General features: G+C 41.1%; 1 protein-coding gene across 6 annotated transcripts in view; it reads right to left on the reverse strand.

Annotated features, from left to right (window-relative positions):
• The window catches only part of NR3C2 (nuclear receptor subfamily 3 group C member 2), a 452,700-nt gene that overhangs the window by 234,628 nt on the left and 202,783 nt on the right, over nucleotides 1–15,289 (reverse strand). The gene's annotated exons all lie outside the window — the stretch shown is intronic.

Genomic DNA, 15,289 nt, shown 5'->3' on the forward strand with positions numbered 1-15,289 from the left:
GCCAGCAATTTCACCCTCTAAGCTCCTGCATTGTTTCCATGTTAACTTACCTAGGCATGTTCAATTCAGTTCATTGTGTTTACCAATTTAAAGAGACATGTGTGTGTGCTAAGTTGCTTCAGTTGTGCCCAATTCTTTATGACCCTATGGACTGTAGCCCCCTCCCCAGATTCCTCCATGCATGGGATTCTCCAGGCAAGAATACTGGAGTGGTTGCCATGTGCTCCTCCAGAGGATCTTCCTGACCCAGGGATCGAACCCACATCTCTTGCGTCTCCTGCATTGGCAGGCGGATTCTTTACCACTAGGACCACCTGGGAAGGGACATAGTCAACACTAAAAACAAGCCACATATGTAACTATCTAAGGGGACTTTCATGGCTACAAACTGAAGGATTCCATTTTGAGGGATAAATTTAACCCCTGAAGCAACAGTATACATGGAATACTTTTTAAGGAGACTCTTCTCAAGATATATTACATATTCCTGTATTGGGTTATGGCACAATCTGAACAAAACAGTTTTAAATTCTAGTAAGGTCTCATGGTTCAGTGGCAGATGTGGACCAGGCAAACGATGTTTTCTTTCCTAGTCTACATGCATTTATTGAATATCTACCCGCAGGTCCTGCAAAAGGTCCTGAGGAAATAACTGCCCAGCTCCTGTCATCAAAGCTGGTGAGGGCGTGAAGTATCATGGTATGTGCTTAGGTGTGGGGTAGTATGGCGGCACAGCTTTCCGTACCAGTAAGGGTGGGAATACTCCAGTCACAAGGCTTCCCCAAAGCCCTCTGAGTTTTGAAGGATGATTAGACCTTAGCCAGACAAAGATGGGGCAGAGGAGGCAGAATGTGCAATATGAGCTGGAAGGCAAGAGAAATTTGAGCTGGACGTGCTGAGGAAATGTCGGGTAGATTTGTTGTATGTCTCTACTACCGCCTTGCTATCCAAGCTTTTGTCTCTATGTTAAACAGCAGGAACATGAAAAAAAAGGACTCAAAGAAAACATATCGAAAGGCTAGAATGGTTAAGTTACCATGATGATTTCTCTATTTTTCGAATTAGCTAAAATGTGGTACTATTGCCTTGATGATTTTTTAAAATGATTTTATATGTTTTAACTACTTTCTCATCAGAAACAGATGAAGGAGCCACTGCTCAAGCACTATAGCATGACTGACTTTTTAGAAAACGACTTCTTAAATCAAGGGCTGAAATGATGTTCTCCAAAGTTGTTTCTCCTTCTGAGAAAAGTGCTCTTTATTATTTTTATTAGTGTCCTTTGACTTCTTTATGACATTCAAAACATTCCATTTCAGCACCAATAAATTCTTTGGCATATGAGCCAGTAAAACTCAATCCATACTCTGTCTGACTTTCCTATGCTGCACAGGAAGTACCAGGAAGCCATAAACAATTAGGATATAGCTTAAAAGTCATTACTAACATGTAAGTGCTTTTCTACAACTACAAGCATACACGGGATTTGCACTGAACATTTTTGTGAGCTTTGGTCTGGGTCCTCAAACTTAAAAGCCTCTTAACGTTAGTCTTTGGAACTCTCCTCTCCTCTCCAAACACATTTTCTTGGCAACTGCTACGGACTGAATTGTGTTCCCTGCCCACCCCAAATCGGTAAATTGAAGTCCTGGCCCCTAGGGCATCAGAGGGCAATCTTTTTTCAAAAACTGAAGTACAGTCAGTTTACAATGTTGTGTTAATTTCTGCTGAACACCAAAGAGACTCAGTTATACACGTATATATATTCTTTTCCATTATGGTTATTCTCAGGATATTGAATACCATTCCCTGTGCTATTCAGAAGGACCTTGTTGTTTTCCCATTCTACACGTGATATTGACATCCGCGAACTCCAAAGTAACAATTCATCCTTTCCCTAGCCCCTCAAAACAAGTCTATTCTCCATGTTTGTGAGTTGGTTTCTGCTTTGTAGATAGGTTCATTTTTGCCGTATTTTAGGTTACACATATAAGTGAGATCATATGGTATTTGTCTTTCTCACTTACTTCATTTAGGATGATAATCCCTACTTGCATCCATGTTACCACAAATAGCATTAATTTGTTCTTTTATGGCTGAGTAGTATTCCATTGCATATATGTACCATGTCTTCTTTATCCATTCATTTCTCAATTGGCATTCAGGTTGCTGTTTTCATGTCTTGGCTTTCGTAAATCGTGCTGCTATGAACATGAGGGTACAAAATACCTTGTGAATTACAGTTTTGTCTGGATTTATGCCCAGGAGTGGGATTGTTAGATTGCATGGTAACCTTATTTTTAGTCTTTCACCTAAAACTAAATCTTATTTGGATTTAGTGGAATCTTATTTGGGAATATGGCCACAGCAGACATAGTTAGTTGAGATGAGGTCCTTCTGGAGAAGGGTGGGTCCCTAGTCCAGTTTGATTGATGTTCTTGTTAGAAGACATTGGAGCACAGTCACACACGGGCAGAATGCTATGTGAAGATGAAGGCAGTGATCCTCTTACAAGCCAAGGAAGGCCAACGAACCACCAGAAGCTAGGAGAGAGGAATGAAACGGATTCTCCCCAACAGCCTTCAGAAGGAACCAACTCAGCCGACACGTTAAGCATGGCCGAGCCTACAGAACCAGGAAAGGATACATTCCTCTTATTTCAGCTACCCGTTTGTGGTGCTTCGTTACGCAGCCCTAGCAGACCACTACAGCAACTTGGACTCATTCCTGACTCTTTACCTCTGTTTTCTTTCTCAGTCTGTTAACTTCTCTTTCCTCTACCCTCTGAAAGCATACATATTTGGATCACTTCCCATAGTTCCTCTGGGACCACTCTAATCCATGCCACCAACACCTCTTCCCGGGATGTGCAGAAGCCTGCTCACTGATCTTCCCTTCTGTCCTTGTCCCCTTCCTTCTCCTGTAGCCAGAATGATTCTTATTTATTTCTTTGCTCAAAACCATCCAAGGGCTTTCCCTTACACTCAGAGGAAAAGTCAGGGTCAACCTATGACCACAGGGCCCCAGTATGGTTCCTATAAGTTTACTAACCTTTCTCACATGCCTGCTGTCCTTCAGCAACACTGGTCTCCTTGCCAGACCTCAAACACACCGGGCATGCACCCACCTCAGGGCCTTGGCACGTGCTGTCCTCTGTTCACCTAGATATGTATGTCCCTGCTTCTTCAGGGTTTCATCCAAATGTTATTTCCTCAGTCAGTCCTTCCCTGACCTCTCTACTGAAAATACTCGTTCTTCTGAACCCCTTTTCTCTTCTGCTTTATTTTCTCCCTAGCACACGTCACCACTGAACGTGTTGTCTATTTTCCTTCTTTAGTCTCTTTATTTTCCTCTTGATTTTGCTTCATTCACACAAGAAGGTAAATTCAACAGGGGCCTGGACCTGTGTCTGTGGTTCTTTGCCACTGTGTCCGCAGGGCATGGCACAGTCCTTGGTATAGATAAGGCTCCTGTTAACACTGGGGATAAATGAGTGGTCTAAGATGACTGGCCTTTTCACAACCATCATCAATTCTTAACTCCTACTGCACTCCTTACATACAAGAATGTGCTTGCTTCTTAACTCTCTCAAGAAAAGTATATAGTGGAACTGAATTAAGATAAAGGCAAAGAGAAGCATCAAAGAGATGCATTATGAAATCCTAATTAAAACAATAATTTGGCCAATGACAGAATTAAAGCAAACCTGGGTTATTTTCCCTTCTTGTTTGCTGACATCTCTCAATTACAAGAGCGCCTCCACGTACCTCTTGGCATTGCTCTGCTTCTTCGGTGTCTGTAAGGGTCTACTGAGCTCACTCTCTATTTCTGAGGCTCTTTTCTCACTGTCTTGATCGCCAGTGTAGATTTTCTTCAGTGTTCTACCTTTGGACATCTTTATTCTCATTTCTACAGTTTATCTCGATGATCTCATCCACTTATCCCAGCTCAGACAGCTCTCCTGCTGAACAACTTTCTGAATCTTTACATCCTACTCCAACCTCTGCCCGATGTTCCGATTTTATGTGTTCACTTCCTTTACAAAGCTGCCCTGCCTCTGTCTTCTCCTGGCTTCAGGAAGGATACTGCCATCTGCTAGGCACCCAGGTACAAACACTCAATATCACATCTACTCAGTTCCCAAGCCCTGCTCGTCCGGCCTTGACCCACTTCCATCACTTCCCCTCACCCTGTTGGGAAGCCTGCTTCAGACCCTCATCACTTCCTCAGGGTTCTCCCTCAACCCCAGCCTCCCTTCCAATTCATTCTACGGTGGCTGACAAAGACACTTCCTGTGACAGAGCTCTGATTCTATTACTTTCCAGGTTAGAAATATTCCATCATCCCCGTGCCCAATACCACCATCATGATAATGTCTGTGTGCCTCTTCCTTCTCCGCCTTCTCCTGCAGGTCCTCTTGCGCTTGTGGTCACCACACTGCAATCTCCCCGTCCACGGGCTTGGGCACCACCATCTGTATACCCACCCCCAGTCCAACTCCTGGAAAACCCGTCCATCCTTCAAGGGTCCCTGATGTTCTCCCGGCAGGACACAACCCTCTCTATTCTCATGATTTACTTTTGCATTTTGCTAATCCCGCTGCCTCTGTGGTCATCACTTCTGCCCTGACACTCTTGATTGGAGCACTCATCTCAAGCCCTCGAGGGCAAAGACCTTGTCCTCTGCCTCTCTGTGCTCTCTGCTGCCATTAGTGTCATGCTGGGACTATTTATTGAATGAATGAAATCACACCCTTAATCTCATCACAGCAGAACATTCATTTCCAAAAGGTGATTTTTACTGCAGGTAAATTAATGAGGCCAAGGTTATAGGTTCAATTCCCCTATGGTTCATTTAGCTTTGCAGAGAGCAGGGAGAAAGGCATCCAGGGAGACAGACTCTCCTCACAAGCTCAGCAAGCCATCCCACAACCAAGTGCATTATTAACATAGAAGACAGGCCATAATGGGTGGACGGGTCAGGAAAACTCCCGTCTCCACTGACATCCTATGATGCGATATCTCTGAAACTGAAAGATGGTACATGGTTGGGACGGTATCCATCCAGTGTTAGGAAATGCATTGCCACATTTTGTAAGTGGGGGCAGGGAGGAGAGAAAGAGCAAGAGAGGGAAGCAGGTCTTGAAATTTTCTTAGATGTTGAGTTTTATCAGAACACAAAGCTCACTGAGTGACTCTGAATGTCAGAATTTCTTTATAGTATGCACAAGACATTAACATCTTACTACAGCTAAATATCTTCATTGGATGTGAGTCCCAAACATACAGGGGTAAAGGCAGGAACAGGGACTTAGCAAGAAAGCCTCCTGTTCTCGGTTTAGCTTAGCCACTAACTGCTAAAACCTTAACAAAGCCCCCTTTCCTCTTTGGGCTATAATTCTCCCCATAAAAAAGGTTGAATAGGTGATCTCTAAGATCTTTTTTAAGATATCCTTTTAAGATAAAGATGAGTACAAAAGATAAATGGAACAGCCTGTCATAATGAAGTTTTATCCAAAAAATGGACTTCAAGTTTAAATTACAGAAAGTTTCCTATACATAGCCATTCTTTGATCTGGTTCAGCAGAAAATCATCTACATGTAAAAACTTACTCTTTCTAGAATAGCTAGTCCTATGGCACTTAAAACCTTACTTGCAGCTATATGAGTGCTATGCTGATTTTGCTTGGAATTTCTGTATACATGTATGCACTCAAATGGTACTCCACCTGCTAAAAACCATTTTAATATTAAAGAGTTGGGGAAAATTTCCCAACCCGGTCATTTTTGGTCTTGGTAATCAAAGAAATATTGTTCTCAGAAAGAATTTTATAATCAGACAAAGGTAGTTCATAGGACTTAACACATAAATGTTAAAATATCATTAAAGCAGAAATGAGTGAGCATTGTATTTCCACTTGTAAAGACAAATGTCTCTCTTTGGGAAATACAAGTAAGATGCAAGTATTTTCAGTATCAAATAGAATAGTTCTAATGATTCAGTGAAGAGTTGAAGAGGTTAATCAAAGGTTCATACTGATTTTTGTGACAACTGGAAGGGGCTATACTAACCCATCATTAAAAACACTAACTGGGCTAGCTTTCTTCTTAAAACGGCTGGGTGTTTAGGGAGAAGCAATAAGAAGCTGTGCAAGAAAAAGGAACTTTAACTGATCAAAATATAACTGGAGGATCTGGCTGTGAATGCTAATATACCATGTTCTGCTTTCGCAGGAATCGCTGTGTTGTTTCCCCATCTTCATAACAATTACCTAACAACACTGCAGTGATTGGTCCGCTATTCAGTGACCAGGATTCTTCACACAACAAGAATACTCTGTGTCGTTTCTGAAGCCCACTCAGTAAGAAATAAGCAAACCTGTCTTTTGTACTTTCATTTAATCAGATAGATGCTTTTACCAACATCCGTAGCTGCTGAAAAGTTTCTTTCCATGTGCAATCAATTCAAGCATTCATTCAGCAATCTAGAGCAAAGTGAGAATTCAGAGGCATCTGCAAATACTACTACAGGAAACATCCTTCTATTGCTGGTGTCTAAATTGTTCGTTAATTGAGCTATTCATTGAAAGCCTGATATGCCCCGCCTTTTTTAGGCACTCGGCTGAATGAGAAAATTCCTATTCTCATGGAGTTTTTACCACAGAAGGAAAAAAAGACAATACAGAAATAAGGAAATAAACTCAGATAGTGGTAAGTGCTTCGAAGAAAATGACAGAGATCAAGATTGGATGGGGCACTGGAGGGTTAGGATTCTTTAGAAAGGTCGCCTGTGAAGGCTGCTTTGGGGAGACTGAAAGGACACAGGAGGCGACCGTGCAAAAATGACAACGAAGGGAAGAGAAAGTGCAAAGTCCCGGAGGTAGGAATGAGCATGACATGGTCCAGAGATGGAAATGTGGCTGCAAGGAGGCAGGGAGATGGGAGGAGGTGGGGGGTGGGGCCCAAGAAGACAGAGAGGGACCACACGGGTCTCCAGGGCTGTGACGATGACTCAGGGTGCTATTTTCAGTACCATCACGAGGGATGTGAATATTGAGATGTTTTAAGCAGAAGGGTAACATGATCTGAGTGACATTTAAAAATCAGACTTTGGCTGCTGCCTGGAGAATGGACTACAGGAGTGGGTGATCTTGGAAGTGGGGAGACCAGCCACGACGACTCCGGCAATTATCCAGGCAGGAGATGATAACAGCTTGGATTCCGCTTAAAGGAGTGAAGACAGTGAGAAAGGGCCTTTTCATTCTTTAAGTAGATAGTACTGACCAGACTTGCAGAAAAATTGTATGCTGGTGCTATTTGCATTTACATAGTGGAGTGAGGAGCAGTTTTGGTGGTTCAGGGCAGTTTGTTTTGGACCTGACCGTGCTAAAACAGCATCAGTATGTTCTGTTCCTATTTTTGTAAATAATACAATAGCAATAATATCAAATGATAATCTACCCATAGAAAAAACTGGGAACAAGCACATGAGGTTACTTAACCATTCTGGGCCAGTTCTGTCATCTGAAAAGCAGTGATAACAAGTCATACCTGATAGGGTTCTTATAGATTAAATGACTCAAAACAAACATATATATTTGTGTGTATATACACATATTTTTTTAGGAATCCGATTTTTATTGTAAACAAAGTATTTTTGTCAAAGTATTTTCTTTTCCATCATGGTTTTTATTACACGATAGTGAATCTAGTTCTTTGCGCTATACATTAGGACCTTGTTGTTTAGTTTGTATATACTGGTTTGTATCTGCGAATCCCAATCTTCTAATTTATCCTTCCCTCACTCCCCTTTCCCCTGGTAATCACACATTTGTTTTTAGGTCTATGAGTCTATTTCTGTGTCATAAATCGGTTCATCTGTGTCATATTTTAGATTCCACATATACATGATATCGTATGGTATTTGTTTTTCTCTGACTTACTTCATTTAGTGTGATAATCTCTAGCTCTATCTATCTATGTTGCTGCAAATGGCATTATTTCATTCTTCTCTATGGCTAAATTAATCAATATACTCAACAGCACTTACAACACTGTCACACATTTAGTGGTATTTAAATTCTAGCCAGTATGAATCGGTATTATAGAGATGTTATTACTTTGCCAATAAAGGTCCATCTAGTCAAAGCCATGGTTTTTCCAGTAGTCATGCATTGATGTGACAGTTGGACTATAAAGAAAGCTGAGCGCCAAAGAATTGATGCTTTTGAACTGTGGTGTTGGAGATGACACTTGAGAGTGCCTTGGACTGCAAGGAGATCCAACCAGTCCATCCTGAAGGAAATCAGTCCTGGGTGTTCACTGGAAGGACTGATGTTGAAGCTGCAACTCCAATACTTTGGCCACCTGATGTGAAGAGGTGACTCATTGGAAAAGACCCTGATGCTGGGAAAGATTGAGGGCAGGAGGAGACGGGGACGACAGAGGATGAGATGGTTGGACGGCATCACCGACTCAATGGAATGAATTTGAGTAAGCTCTGGGAGTTAGTGATGGACAGGGAAGCCTGGCATGCTGCAAGCCATGGGGTCGCAACAGTCAGACACGACTGAGCGACTGAACTGAACTGATTATTGACTGGCATAGTAACAGAACTACAGATAATTCTACTTTTCTATATCATATTTTTCTGTAGTGCTGTAAATTTATACAAGCATGCATAACATTGGTTAGCAGCAGGAAAAAAAAGGTTTTTAAAAATACAGTATAAGAGAATGGTACAACAATAACCATATTGATTATTTACTGTATAGGCAATGTCCTGTGTGAATACAGACTCAAGCATCCATTTTAAAAATTCTGGTTCCTCTCTTTCTGTACATGTAACTGGGAACAGCCCCATAAGGTCATTAGGATAAACACATACTTTTTTATATAAGGAAAAATAAATTTAAGAATCTGGAGAACACTCAGTATACAAAAAATACATTTCAAAAACAAATCACCTCTTAATAACTAGTTTACTAAAATGCTTATTTTCATCTACACACAAATTAGGAAAAAAAAAAAAACACTTTTTTGCTATTTCCTTTTGTTTTAATAAACATATATTTTGAGTCACAATTTTTAACCTGAGTTGGAGAAGACTCTTGAGAGTGCCTTGGACTGCAAGGAGATCCAACCAGTCCATTCTAAAGGAGATCAGCCCTGGGGTTTCTTTGGAAGGAATGATGCCAAAGCTGAAACTCCAGTACTTTGGCCACCTCATGCAAAGAGTTGACTCATTGGAAAAGACTCTGATGCTGGGAGGGATTGGGGGCAAGAGGAGAAGGGGATGACAGAGGATGAGATGGCTGGATAGCATCACTGAATCAATGGACTTGAGTCTCAGTGAACTCCCGGAGTTGGTGATGGACAGGGAGGGAGGCCTGGTGTGCTGTGATTCATGGGGTTGCAAAGAGTCGGACAGGACTGAACGACTGATCTGATTTGATCTGATCTCATTGTAGTTTTCCCATTATTTAGGAGGAATGTTTGGGAGTGATTCTTGTGGTCTATTTTCTTTAATGGTATTATTTTTGACAATAAGATCATTAATGTCTCAGGAGATGATTCATCACTAAATAAGATTCCTTCTCTTAAGATGCAATTCATAGTATACCATATTAGTTCAGTCACTCAGCCATGTCTGACTCTTTGCAACCCCATGAACCACAGCATGCCAGGGCTCCCTGTCCATCACCAACTCCTGGAGTTCACCCAAACTCATGTCCATTGAGTTGGTGATGCCATCCAGCCATCTCATCCTCTGTTGTCCCCTTCTCCTCCTGCCCCCAATCCCTCCAGCATCAGGGTCTTTTCCAATGAGTCAGCTCTTCACATCAGGTGGCCAAAATATTGGAGTTGCAGCTTCAACATCAGTCCTTCCAATGAACACCCAGGACTGATCTCCTTTAGGATGGACTGGTTGGATCTCCTTGCAGTCCAAGGGACTCTTAAGAGTCTTCTCCAACACCACAGTTCAAAAGCATCAATTCTTTGGTACTCAGCTTTCTTCACAGTCCAATTCTCACATCCATACATGACCACTGGAAAAACCATAGCCTTGACTAGACGGACCTTTGTTGACAAAGTAATGTCTCTGCTTTTTAATGTACCATAAAGTGTACCATAGACAGGAATTAAATAATTGGTTCACGTCTTCCAATCTCAGGTACATAAATAAAATTTACAGATAGTTACCATACAGCTACCTGATACGGAAACCTCAAGGATGTGAATAGTTTGGAAAAGAACATGTAAAGCACAACAATGGCTGATTAGTTTTTTCAATTTACTTTTCTTTGTTTTCACGACAGTTTACACCATTAGTAATATTCATTACAGTGGCTCTGTTAATAAGGTAAGTATTTTCTACACACTAAATTTCATTTAAGTGAATGCAATTTTCCTGTAAAAGATTTAAAATAATAATCAACAGAGGGTAGCTTCAGCACCGCAGGGAAGTATTTTGGTAGAGATCTAAAAGGAAGAAAAAAGGCAAGAATATTTTGGATTACAGGAAGCTTAAGCCCACCCTAATATGGGCAAAATTTCATTTTAAAGATAAGAATCTATGCTAGAAGGGCATTCAAGTGACTTTTTATCCTTCAACTATGGCTAAACAAATTCACATTTGATCAAAATATGCAAAGTCTACTTTTTGGGAAATAGGGAAAACATTTAAATCTAGCTGAAAATGTATTTTCTAACAAAACAAATGATCAAATATAATTACTGGCCACTGTGCAGTTAATGAATCATTTTATTCAAATGATTTTTTTACTAAACAAAAGCTATGTGAAAGTACTTCTGAGAACACAAAGATAGCAAATGGCTTTTATTCTCAATGAATTTACACTCTAGGTAAGACCTGGAGACTGGTAAATATTAAAGTCACTGTGTAATAGCAGTCATCCATAGCTTAAATTGGAGAAGGCAATGGCACCCCACTCCAGTACTCTTGCCTGGAAAATCCCATGGACGGAGGAGCCTGGTAGGCTGCAGTCCATGGAGTCGCTAGGAGTCGGACATGACTGAGCGACTTCACTTTGACTTTTCACTTTCCTACATTGGAGAAGGAAATGGCAACCCACTCCAGTATTTTTGTCTGGAAAATCCCAGGGACAGAGGACCCTGGTGGGCTGCCGTCTATGGGGTCGCACAGAGTTGGACAGGACTGAAGCGACTTAGCAGCAGCAGAAGCATAGCTTAAAAAGGGCTTCCCTGATAGCTCAGTTGGTAAAGAATCTACCTGCAAAGCAGGAGACCCTGGTTTGATCCGTGGGTTGGGAAGATCCACCGGAGAAGGGACAGGCTACCCACTCCAGTATTTTTGGGTTTCCCTTGTGGCTCAGCTGGTAAAGAATGTGCCTGCAATGTGGGAGACCTTGGTTTGATCCCTGGATTGGGAAGATCTCCTGGAGAAGGGAAAGGCCACCCACTCCAGTATTGTGGCCTAGAGAATTTCATGGACTGTCTATGGGGTAGCAAACAGTCGTACATGACTGAGCAACTTTCACTTTTCATGGCTTGAAAAGAAATCATAATCCACAGAGAGTCCAATGACTTTCAGTTGGGTTGAAGGAAAACTTGATGAAGAAACGGCAAGGTGAAAATGAGCTAGACCAAGAAAAAAAGTCCAGACGAGGACAAATGCACCGGAATCCAGAACTCGATGAGTTATACCCTGACAAATATGGAGAAAGGCCCACATCATGAGTCTCTAAGACCAGATTCAGTAGCTAGAGATGATTCTAGGATCATGAATGGAAACACCTGGTAGACAATTACAACAGTGACACAGAAAATAAAGAGAGATGGGTACAAAGATCTACCACATGACAGACACAAATTGACTGATGACAACTTTAATACGTACAATACAGACAATGGCAGCAAAAAGAGCTGATAAATTGGAAGAAAACTAAGGACCACTGAAAAGAGGAAGCAGGAAAAACATGTTGAAGACGACAAAAGTTGGGACATACTAAAGAGGTAGTGACTCTTTGAGATTGGGAACTCTAGATTTTATTCACGGAACAATGAATGAAGTCACCCAGGTAAAAGGTGAAATTAGGAGAAAAGAAGGTCACAGATGGAAATCTACAGAAAACACATTTCTGGTTAGGTGGAGAAAGAATTTGCTAACCAACCTGAGGAAGGAAGACCAAAGAGGCAAGAAGGCAGAGGATGTAGCTTCTTGGAATCAAAGGGAGGAGATCAAGAATGGCGGACCAACAGTGTTTGATGCCATCAAGGGAACAAGACTAAAGGTGGACAGCTGGGATGCGGTCACTGTTGGCCTTAGTGATGGTTTTTCCTGCATATGTAAGATACACATATAAGCCTTATGAAAGAGAATCTTCATCTTCTCTGCTAAGAAGCTTCCACATTTAGGGAAATTGTTTTTTTCATAAAACTATTACCTTGTAACTTGAGCACATAAAAAGTCTCGAAAGCTCTAACACCAAATCATCTCCAGAGACACTTATTGAGCATATATATGCCAATCAGTGGTTGCTAATACAATGACCAAGTATATGTGCTAAAAAATGCATCCACATTTTATTTTGCCTCTGTAATCACTGGCATGTGTGTCATACATTAGTAAATGCATATTATAAGTTAGTAAATGTATTTGGTGGAGAAGGTGATGGCACCCCACTCCAGTACTCCTGCCTGGAAAATCCCATGGATGGAGGAGCCTGGTAGGCTGCAGTCCATGGGGTCGCTGAGGATCAGACATGACTGAGCGACTTCACTTTCACTTTTCACTTTCATGCATTGGAGAAGGAAATGGCAACCCACTCCAGTGTTCTTGCCTGGAGAACCCCCGGGATGGGGGAGCCTGGTGGGCTGCCATCTATGGGGTCACACAGAGTTGGACACGACTGAAGCGACTTAGCAGCAGCAGCAGCAAATGTATTTAGAATCCCCTTAGAAGGAATCATGAGCTAATTACACAATCGGTGGGTCAGTACTTTATAAAGTATTTTTGAAGGAGATTACCTCCAAATACTTGCTTGAGTGTATAAAGTTATTATTTTAAGAAGATTATCACAAAATGCTTGCTTGACTGTTTTTAATTACAGTGACTTTGCTTTTGAAACATACTATAAACAGAAACAGACTAGGAGACTTACAAAACAAACTTATGGTTACCAAAGGGGAGGGATAAATAAGGAGGTTGGAATTAACTATATGCTCTACTGTATATAAAAATAGATAACCAACAGGGACCTACTGTATAGCACAGGGAACTCTATTCAGTATTCTGTAACAATCTATACGGGAAAAGGATCTGAAAGAGAATGAATATATGTATACATACAACTGAATCACTTTGCTGTACACCTGAAACGGATGCAACACTGTAATTCAGCTAGCCTCCGATATAAAATAGATATTAAATTGGAAAAGTAAACAAAGACAAAAATTGTGAAAAAACAAACATACTATAGGTATTAAACCCGATTTAAGTTTTTTTCCCTGAGTTAGCTAAGATGCGGACTTCGATGCCGTTGCAGCAGCCTGTGACACTGAGCCCTGCCGGGCACTGGGCCGAGCTATGGGTCCCGAGCCTGAGTTATTTAGAAATTACGGAGTTCAGTATGTCTTTTGTTTATCACATTTGCAAGAAGTTGATGAAAAAAATGCTTCATCGTGGCCTCTCTGAGCAACAGGATATGGCTTCTTTTTATAAGTTTAAGTAATGAGTCCAAAACTCCAGCTGCTTTTTCTCTGAGTTGCCTTCAACTCTAGAAATAATCGTTTTTATCACCACTGGTATTGCTCTCTGATTTGCCAACTTGATTCAGCTATGACCGCTGCAATGTAAGACTCATACATAAGTTCATAGAGGTTTTGCAAATGGCACCTTGCATGCTACCTGCTTCATACTCAGGATTCTCACATGGGATAGAGAGGCAGCCTGCATTATTTCAACAATTTACATGTGACAGATTTAGAGAAGCTCACTGCAAAATCTACCAATTAATGACAATGTTCTAGCACTTTTCCTGATGGGGCACCATGCCATATTGACTTCAAATCTACTCAATATCCGATTTTGAGCAGAGTTATCACCCTTGAAATATTAAAAATAGCATCTTTTTTACATTTAATTTTTATTTTATATGATTTACAATTTTTATTTTATTTTGATTTACAATGTTGTGTTAGTTTCAGGTGTAGAGCAAGGTAATTGATTCAGATATACATATTTATATATCCATTCTTCTTCAGACTCTTTTCTCATATAGGTTATTATAGAACTATTGAGTAGAGTTCCCTGTGCTATACAGTAGGTCCCTTGTGATCATTTATTTTATATACAGTAATGTGTATATATTAATCCTACCTTCTAATTCATTCCTCCCACCCACCTTTCCCCTTTGGTAATCATGAGTTCGAAAACAGCATCTTAGTACAACATCAAACGTCTGAAGAAATGCTTAACTGAATCAAATAAACTCATTCTTTATCATCTCAGTGTCTGAATAATCAATGAGGCATCATCATTTGAGAGTTAGGGGTAAAAAAATGAAAAATAAATCCCAAATAATAAGCTTATTTTCTTAGGGTTAGTTCTATAATTGTGAAATGACATCACTGCATTCAGGTAAGCTTAATACCTGAAATGATCTTTCAATAAAGGTATAAGGACTCTATCAGGAAAAAAAAATCTTTCCCATTCATACCTTAGCTTTTAACAGGCAAAAAAAATATGTCCCTTTTCAAAACACTAAGGAATTTTTCTAGTTATGAGGGTTTTCTTCATGGGAGCCTAAGTCTAACCACACACAAAAAGAGCCACTCTGTCCTCATTCTGCTTGAAGGCAGGGTGACTAGGGGCTGCTCCTGTCTGTAGACAGCGCCACAAAGAGAGGTTTGGTCAGAGCTGCAAAATGCTGATCCGGGAAATGACCGACCTCACTGATAAGCTCTGAAAAGAAGGCATGTGTGCACAGACAGCTCAAGAGGAACGCACACGTACCCTCAAACATGCAGGAATCTTCTGCTGTGCAGGTATTCTTCATTAGGAATGCCTTCGGAAGAAAATGACAGAGGCTTTAAGTAGGAGCCAGCACAGGGCACCACCAGTCAGTAGGCTTGGTGACTGAGTCTGCAAAGAAATTCAGAGGCGCCCCGTCGACCCCGCCCCCATAGTCTTCAGCACCCAGGGATCAATGCTATACTGTTCCATTAAAAGTTGCCTGTGCTCGCCTTGAAGTTCCTACAGAGCTCCCTTTCAAATTTCTCCCACTCAAGCACAGTTTGCAGGATCA

Source organism: Bos mutus, chromosome 17 (genome assembly GCF_027580195.1).
Source record: "Bos mutus isolate GX-2022 chromosome 17, NWIPB_WYAK_1.1, whole genome shotgun sequence".
In the NCBI taxonomy this organism is placed as follows: domain Eukaryota; kingdom Metazoa; phylum Chordata; class Mammalia; order Artiodactyla; family Bovidae; genus Bos; species Bos mutus.